Raw genomic sequence first — 9,610 nt, 5'->3', positions numbered from 1 at the left:
AAATGTCTTTCTGTATATTTTTAAATGTTTTCATGATTATCCTGGCAATTACCATAAATATGTTAAATTTGTAACAGTCTAGTTTGAATTGATAGCAATGTAACTTCAGTAGTATATACAAATTGTGATCCTATGCAGCTCTGTCCTTCCCCTTTTATATTGTTATTGTCATGATTTATGTCTTTATGCATTGGAAGCCCATGAATATAGATTTATGATTATTGTTTTATGTATGTCTATAAATTATATAAGAAATTAAAGAGTAGTTACAAAACAAAAATGTAATAATATTTGCTTTTTTTTTTTTTTTTTTTTTGAGACAGAGTTTTCCTCTTGTTGCCCATACTGGAGTGCAATGGCGTGATCTCAGCTCACCACAATCTCCGCCTCCCGGATTCAAGTGATTCTTCTGCCTCAGCATGTGCCACCACACCCGGCTAATTTTGTACTTTTAGTAGAGACGGGGTTTCTCCATGTTGGTCAGGCTATTCTACGAACTCCCAACCTCAGGTGATCCACCCACCTCGGCCTCCCAAAGTATTAGGATTACAGGTGTGAGCCACCACAACCGGCCAATATTTGCTTTCATATTTACCTAGGTAGTTACATTTACTAGTGTTCTTTATTTCTTCACATGGTTTCAAGCTACAATGTAGCGTACTTTTGTTTAGGCATGAAGAATTCACTTTAGCATTTCTTCTAGGGCAAGGCTACCTGAAACAAACTCAACTTTTGTTTATCTGGCAGTGTCTTATTGTTTCCTTCATTTTTGAAGGATTGTTGTGCCAGATATGGAATTCTTGATTGACTTTTCCTTTCGGCACATGAAATGTGTCATTCCACTGCTTTCTAACGTTCGTGATTTGTAACGAGAAATTGGCTGTTAATTTTATAGAGGATTCCTTGTAAATGATTAATCAATCACTTCTCTATTGCTACTTTCAAGATTCTCTCTCTGTCTTTCTCTCTGTTTCTCTGGCTTCCAACAGTTTGATTATAATGTGGCTTGGTGTGGACCTCTTTGTGCTTATTTTACTTGGAGTTTGTTGAGCTTCTTAGATGTCTATAATCATATCTTTTATGACATTTGAGCCACTTTATTTATATATATTTTCTGCCTTTTCTTTTCTCTCCTTCTGGGACTCTCATTACATGTGTATTCTATGCTTCATGGTTTCCCATAGGTCTCTTAGGTTCTGTTCATTTTTCTTCATTCTTTTTTATTTTGCTTCTCAGACTGAATAATTTCTTTCTTCTTTTTCATATGTATAAACTTATTTGATAAATGTGCAGTTGTGTTACATGCATAGGTTATGTAGTAGTGAAGCCAGGACTTTTAGTGTATCCATCATCTGAATAACATACATGGTTCCCATTAAGTAATTAAGTAGTTTCTCATCCTCCTCCTTCCTTCTACCCTCTCACTCTTCTGAGTCTCCATTTTATTTTTTCTTTTCTTTCTTTTTCTTTTCTTTTTTTTCAGACAGAGTCTCATTCTGTCTCTCAGGCTGGAGTGCAGTGGCACGATCTCAGCTCACTGCAACTTCTGCCTCCTGGATTCAAGCGATTCTCATGCCTCAGCCTCCCGAGTAGCTAGGATTGCAGGCGTGTGCCACCATGCCTGGCTAATTTTTGTACTTTTACTAGAGACATGGTTTCACCATGTTGGCCAGGCTGGTCTTGAACTCCTTACCTCAAGTGATCCACCCACCTTGGCCTCCCAAAGTGCTGGGATTACAGGCATGAGTCATTGTGCCTAGCCTCAGTCCCCATTTTCTCTTTTTCCACCTTATACATCCATGTGAACACATATTTTAGGACCCACTTATGAGTGAGAACATGTGATAAACGTGTTCCTGTGCCTGGCTTGTCTCATGTAAGATAATGACGTCCAGTTGCTGTAAAGGACACGATTTCATTCTTTTTTTTTTTTTTTTTTTTTTTTGGAGACAGAGTCTTGCTCTGTCATCAGGTGGCTCACTGCAACCTCCACCTCCTGGGTTCAAGCGATTCTTCTGCCTCAGCCTCCTGAGTAGCTGGGACTACAGGCGCAAGCCATGCCTGGCTAAATTTTTGTATTTTAGTAGAGATGGGCTTTCACTGTGTTACTCAGGCTGGTCTCGAACTCCTGAGCTCAGATGATCCATCCGCTTCGGCCTCCCAAAGTGCTAGGATTACAGGCATGAGCCACCGTGCCCGGTGATTTCATTTTTTTTATGGCTGAATAACATTCTGTTGTGTATATATACCCTACATTTTCTTTATCCAATCATCCATTGATGGACACTTAGGTTGATTCCATATCTTCGCTACTGTGAATAGTGCTGTGATAAACTATGATTGTGAGTGTCTTTTTGATATACAGATTTACTTTCCTTTGGGTAGATACCCAATAGTGGAATTGCTAAATTGAATGGTAGTTCTTTATTTTATTTTATTTTATTTTTATTTCTTTGAGACAGAGTCTAGCTCTCTCACCCAGGCTGGAGTGCAGTGGTGCAATCTCAGCTCAGTGCAACCTTCACCTCCTTGGTTTAAGTGATTCTCATGCCTCAGCCTCCCAGGTAACTGGGATTACAGGCATGGGTCGCTAATTTTTTTTGTATTTTTAGTAGAGATGGGGTTTTGCCATGTTGGCCAGGCTGGTCTCGAACTGGCCTCAAGTGATCCACCCTCCTCAGCCTCCCGATTTGCTAGGATTACAGGCGTGAGCCACTGTGCCTAGCCTCGAATGGTAGTTCTATTTTTAGATTTTTTTTTATTTTGAGACAAAGTCTCACTCTTTCACCCAGGCTGGAGTGCAATGGCATGATTTCTGCTCACTGCAACCTTTGCCTCCCAGGCTTAAGCAATCTTCCTGCCTCAGACTCCCAAGTAGCTGGGACTCTAGGTGTGTGCCACCATACCCAGCTAATTTTTGTAGTTTTTGTAGAGATGAGGTTTTGCCATGCTGCCCAGGCTGGTCTCAAACTCCTGGCCTCAAGTGATCCACCGACTTTGACCTCCCAAAGTGCTGGAATTATAGGTGTGAGCCACCACACCCAGCCTATTTTTAGTTTTTTGAACAATCTCTGTACTGTTTTCCATATTGGCTGCATTAATTTACATTCCCACCAACAGTAAATAAGAGTTCCCTTTTCTCGGCCGGGCACAGGGGCTCATGCCTGTAATCCTAGCACTTTGGGAGGCTGAGGCAGGCAGATCCCTTGAGGTCAGGAGTTTGAGACCAGCCTGGCCAACATGGTGAAAACCCGTCTCTATTAAAAATACAAAAATTAGCAGAGTGTGGTGGTGGGCACCTGTAATCCCAGTTACTCAGGAGACTGAGGCACGAGAATCGCTTGAACCCAGGAGGTAGAGTTTGCAGTGAGCCGAGATCACGCCACTGCACTCCAGCCTGGGCGACAAAGTGAGACTCAGTCTCAATAAATAAATAAATAAATAAATAAACAAACAAACAAACAAATAAATAAATAGAGTTCCCTTTTCTCTGCATCCTCATCAACATCTGTTATTTTTTTCTTTTTAATAATAGTCATTCTAATGGGGTAAAATGATACTTCATTGTAGTTTTGATTTGTGCTTCTAATAAATATTTTTACATATGCTTGTTGGTCATTTGCATGTGTAGTTTTTCTTTTTCTTTTTTCTTTTCTTTTCTTTCTTTTTTTTTTTTTTTTGAGACAGATTCTCACTCTGTCACGCAGGCTGATGTGCAGTGGCACAATGATGGCTCACTGCAGCCTCAGCTTCAACCTCCTGGGTTCAAGCAATTCTCCCACTTCAGCCTCTCAAGTAGCTGGGAATACAGGCACATGCCACCATGCCCAGCTAATTTTATGATTATTTGTAGAAACAGGGTCTCCCTACATTGCCCAGACTAGTCTCGAACTCCTGAGCTCAACCGACTATCCTGTCGTGGCCTCCCAAAGTCCTGGGATTACAGCCACGAGCTGTATGTCATCTTTTGAGGAATGTCGATTCATGTCCTTTGCCCACTTTTTAATGGAATTGTTTGGTTTTGTTGTTGTTGTTGAGCTGTTTGAGTTCCTTGTATATTCTGAATATTTGTCTTCTCTTGGATAAATAGTTTGTAAATACTTTCTCCCATTCAACAGGTTTTCTGTTCATTCTGTTATTTCTTTTGTTGCGCAAAACCTTTTTAGTTTAGTATAGCCCCATTTGTAAATTTGTGTTTTTGTTGCCTGTGCTTTTGAGGTCTTAGTCATGAATTCTTTACCTAGACAAATGTTGAGGAGGGTTTTTCCTATGCTGCGTGTCTTACATTTAAGTCTTTAATCTTTAATCTAAGGCTGGGCACAGTGTCTCATGCCTGTAATCCCAGAACTTTGGGAAGCTGAGACACGAGGATCACATGAGGCCAGGATTTTGAGACCAGCCTGGGCAACATAGTGAAGTAGCTAGGTATGGTGGCACGCACCTGTAGTCCCAGGTACTACAGTACTTTGGGAGGCTGAGGCAGGAGGATCCCTTGAGCCTAGGAGTTCAAAGTTGCAATGAGCTGCGATCTCGCCATAGCACTCCAGCCTGGTTGACAGAGCAAGACTCTGTCTCGAAAAAAAAAAAAAAAAAAAAAGAAAAGAAAAAGTGAATGCATTTTTGGTTGATTTTTGTGTGTGGTAAAAGATAAGGGATTAGACTGGATAATGTCAATTGATATATTCATGTTTGTTATTTCTTTTTATTTTTTATTTATTTTATTTTTTAATAGTTGCATGAGAATAGGTAGTTTTTGGTTACATGGAGAAGTTCTTTAGTGGTGATTTCTGAGTTTGGAGCACTCATCACCTGAGCAGTGTACACTGTACCCAGTGTGTAGCCTTTTACCCCCATCCCTCTCCCATCCTTTCCTCTGAGTCCCCAAAGTCTATTATATCAGTCTTATGCCTTTGCATCCTCCTAGCTTAGCTTCCACTTATAAGTGAGAACATACAATATTTGGTTTTCCATTCCTTAGTTACTTCCCTCAGAATAATGGTCTCCAACTCCATTCAGGTTGCTGTGAATGCCCTTCTGCCTCCTTTCTTTCCTTTCCTTCCCTTCCTTCCTTCCTTCTTTCTTTTCTTTTCTTTTCTTTTCTTTTCTTTTCTTTTCTTTTCTTTTCTTTTCTTTTCTTTTCTTTTCTTTTCTTTTCTTTTCTTTTCTTTCTTAGATGGAGTTTCGCTCTCGTCGTCCAGGCTGGAGTGCGATGGCGCGATCTCGGCTCACTGCAACCTCTGCCTCCCAGGTTCAAGCAATTCTTCTGCCTCAGCCTCCCAATTATCTGGGATTACAGGCATGTGCCACCACATCCAGCTAATTTTTTTCTATTTTTAGTAGAGACGGGGTTTCTCCATGTTGGTCAGGCTGGTCTCAAACTCCCGATCTCAGGTGATCCACTCGCCTCAGCCTCCCAAAGTACTGGGATTACAGGCGTGAGCCACCATGCCCTGTTCTTTCTTTCTTTTTCTTTCTTCTTTCCTGTTTTTCTGAGACGGGTCTCACTTTGTCCCCCTGGCTGGAGTACAGTGGTACCATCTCTGCTCACTGCAGTCTCGACCTCCCAGGCTCAAGCAATTCTCCCACCTCAGCCCCTCAAGTAGCTGGAATTACAGGCATATGCCACCATGCCTAGCTAATTTTTGTATTTTTATTAGTGATGGTGTTTTGCCATGTTGCCTGGGCTGGTCTCAAACTCCTGAGCTCAAGCGATCTGCCCTCCTGGCCTCCCACAGTGTTGAGATTACAGGTGTGAGCCACTGTGCCCAGCCAGAATGCCATTATTTCATTCCTTTTTACGGATAAGTAGTATTCCATGGTGTATATATATCACATCTCCTTTATCCATTCATTGGTCAATCTGCATTTAGTCTGGTTCCATATTTTTGTAGTTGTGAATTGTGCTGCTATAAACGTGTGTGAAAGTGTCTTTTTCATATAATGACTTCTTTTCCTTTGAGTAGATATGCAGTAGTGGGATTGCTAGATCGAATGGTGATTCTACTTTTAGTTATTTAAGGAATCTCCATACTGCTTCCTGTACTGGTTGTACTAGTTTACATTCCCACTAGCAGTGTAAAAGTGTTCCCTTTTCACCACATCCTTGCCAACATCTATTGTTTTCTGGCTTTTTAATTATGGCCATTCTTGCAGGAGGAAGGTGGTATCTCATTGTGGCTTGAATTTGCATTTCCCTGATAATTAGTGATGTTGAGCATTTTTTCAGGTTTGTTGGCCATTTGTATATCTTCTTTTGGGAATTCTCTACTCACATCCTTGGCTCATTTTTTGATGGGATTATTGCGTTTTTTCTTGCTGATTTGAGTTCCTTGCAGATTCTAGATATTGGCTCTTTGTGAATATTTTCTTCCACTCTGGGTTGTCTGTTTACTCTGCTGATTGTTTCTTTTGCTGTGCAGAAGCATTTTAGGTCCCATCTTTTTACTTTTGTTTTCGTCACATTTGCTTTTGAGTTCTTGGTCGTGAACTCTTTGCCTAAGCCAATGTCTAGAAGAGTTTTTCTGATGTTATCTTCTAGAATTTTTATGGTTTCAGGTCTTAGATTTAAGTCTTTGATCTATCTTGAGTTGATTTTTGCATAAGATGAGAGACGAGGATCTGGTTTAATTCTATATGTTGCTAGCCAATTATTCCAGCACCATTTGTTGAATAGGATGTCCTTTCCCCACTTTATGTTTTTGTCTGCTTTGTCAAAAATAAGTTGGCTATAAGCATTTGGCTTTATTTCTGGGCTCTCTATTCTGTTCCATTGGCCTATATGCCTTTTTTTTTTTTTTTTTTTTGGTGGAGTCTTGCTCTGTTGCCCAGGCTGGAGCGCAATGGCAAGATCTTGGCTCACTGCAACTTCTGCCTCCTGGTTTCAAGCAATTCTCCTGCCTCAGCCTCCCAAGTAGCTGAGATTAGAGGCACCTGCCACCACGCCTGGCTAATTTTTGTATTTCAGTAGAGATGGGGTTTCACCATGTTGGTCAGGCTGGTCTGAAACTCCTGACCTCAAATGATCCACCCACCTCAGCCTCCCAAAGTGCTGTGATTATAGGCGTGAGCCACCGCACCTGGCCTACATGCCTATTTTTATATCATTACCATGCTGTTTTGGTAACTGTAGCCTCATAGTATGGTTTGAAGTCAGGTAATGTGATGCCTCCAGATATGTTCTTTTTATTTGGTATTGCTTTGGCTATGTGGGCTCTTTTTTTAGTTCCATATGAATTTTAGGGTTTTTTTTTTAATTATGTGAAGAATGATGATGGAATTTTGATGGAAATTGCATTGAACATGTAGATTGCTTTTGGCAATTATTTCAAGATATTGGTCATTTTCACTATATTTGTTTCACCCATTCATGAGCATGGGATGTGTTTTCACTTGTTTGTGTCATCTTGTTTTGTCAGCAGTGTATTGTAGTTTTCCTTGTAGAAATCTTTCGCCTCCTTTGTTAAGTATATTCCTAAGTATTTTTATTTGGAGCTGTTGTCAAAGGGGTTGAGTTCTTGATTTGATTCTCAGCTTGGTCATCATTGGTGTACAGCAGTGCTACTGATTTGTATATATTGATTTTGTGTCCTGAAACCTTACAGAATTTATTTACCAGATCTAGGAGCTTTTTGGATGAGTCTTTACAGTTTTCTAGGTATATAATTGTATCACTGGCAAACAGCGAGTTTGACTTCCTCTTTATAGATTTGGATGCCCTTTATTTCTTTCTTTTGTCTGATTGCTCTGGCCAGGACTTCAATACTATGTTGAATAGAAGTGGCAAAAGTGGTCATCTTTGCCTTGTTCCAGTTCTCAGGGGGAATGCTTTAAACTTTTCCCTGTTCAGTATGATATTGGATGTAGGTTTGTCATAGATGGTTTTTACTACCTGGAGGTATGGCCCTTCTATGCCAATTTTGCTGAGGCTTTTTATCATAAAGCAGTGCTGAATTTTATCAAATGCTTTTGCTGCATCTATTGACATGATCTTTTTTTTTTTTTTTTTTTTGAGACATAGTCTCCCTCCGTCGCCCAGGCTGGAGTGCAGTGGCGCAATCTCGGCTCACTGCAAGCTCTGCCTCCTGGGTTCACACCGTTTTCTTGCCTCAGTCTCCCGAGTAGCTGGGACTACAGGCACCCACCACCATGCCCGGCTAATTTTTTTGTATTTTTTAGTAGAGACGGGGTTTCACTGTGTTAGCCAGGATGATCTCAATCTCCTGACCTTGTGATCTATCTGCCTCGGCCTGCCAAAGTGCTGGGATTAAAAGCATGAGCCACCGTGCCTAGCCTAATTTTTGTATTTTTAGTAGAGACAGAGTTTCACCATGTTGGCCATGCTGGTTTCAAACTCTTAACTTCAGGTGATCCACCCGCCTTGGCCTCCCAAAGTGCTGGGATTACAGGTGTGAGCCACCGTGCCGAGTCTAAGTTGGTTTTTTTTTGTTTGTTTGTTTGTTTTGAGACTGAGTCTTGCTCTGTTGCCCAGGCTGGACTGCAGTAGTGTGATCTTGGCTCACTGCAACCTCTGGCTCCTGGGTTCTCTTGCCTCAGCCTCCAAATTAGCTGGGATTGCAGGCACGTGACACCACACCTGGCTAAATTTTTTTCTTTTTTCTTTTTTGTATTTTTTTGTATTTGTAGTAGAGATGGGGTTTCACTTTGTTAGCCAGGCTGGTCTCAATCTCCTGACCTCATGATCTGCCTGCCTTGGCCTTCCAAAGTGCAGCAATTACAAGCGTGAGCCACTGTGCCCGGCCGATGGATTACCTTTTTGATATGCTGTTGGATTCAATTAGCTAGTATTTTGTTGTGGATTTTCGCATCTATTTTCATCAGGGATATTCTTCTGTAGTTTTCTTTTTTTGTTATGTCCTTTTCTGGTTTTGGTATTAGGGTGATACTGGCTTCATAGAATGAGTTATGGAAGATTCCCCCTTTCTCTCTCTTTTGAAATAGTTTCAGTAGGATTGGTAGCAATTATTTGAATGTCTGATGGAATTCAGCTGTGAATCCATCTGGTTCTGGACTTTTTGTGTTGGCATTTTTTTTTTTTTCTTTTGAGACGGAGTCTCGCTCTGTTGCCCAGGCTGGAGTGCAGTGGCATGATCTCGGCTCACTGCAAGCTCCACCTCCCGGGTTCACGCCATTCTCCTGTCTCAGCCTCCCGAGTAGCTGGGACTATAGGCACCTGCCACCATGCCTGGCTAATTTTTTGTATTTTTAGTACAGACGGGGTTTCACTCTGTTAGCCAGGATGGTCTCGATCTCCTGACCTCGTGATCTGCCTGTCGTGGCCTCCCAAAGTGCTGGGATTACAGGTGTGAGCTACCGTGCCCGGCCATTGGTGGCAATTCTTAAATTACTGTTTCAATCTCACTACTTGTTATTGGTCTGCTCAGAGTTTCTACTTCTTCATGATTTAATCTAGGAAGCTTATATATTTCTAGGAATTTATCCATCTCCTCTAGATTTTCTAGTTTGTGAACAAAGAAGTACAAAAGATCATTCTTGTTTGCTATTTCTTTCTTCTGCCTTCTCAAATATGCTTTTGAAACCCTCTAAGGATTTTTTTTTTTTTTTTTGTATTTTTCAGCTCAAGAGTTTCTAT

This window comes from Piliocolobus tephrosceles, chromosome 12 (genome assembly GCF_002776525.5).
Source record: "Piliocolobus tephrosceles isolate RC106 chromosome 12, ASM277652v3, whole genome shotgun sequence".
Classification (NCBI taxonomy): domain Eukaryota; kingdom Metazoa; phylum Chordata; class Mammalia; order Primates; family Cercopithecidae; genus Piliocolobus; species Piliocolobus tephrosceles.
The sequence above is the reverse complement of the archived record's forward strand: the minus strand, read 5'-3'. Positions refer to the sequence as shown.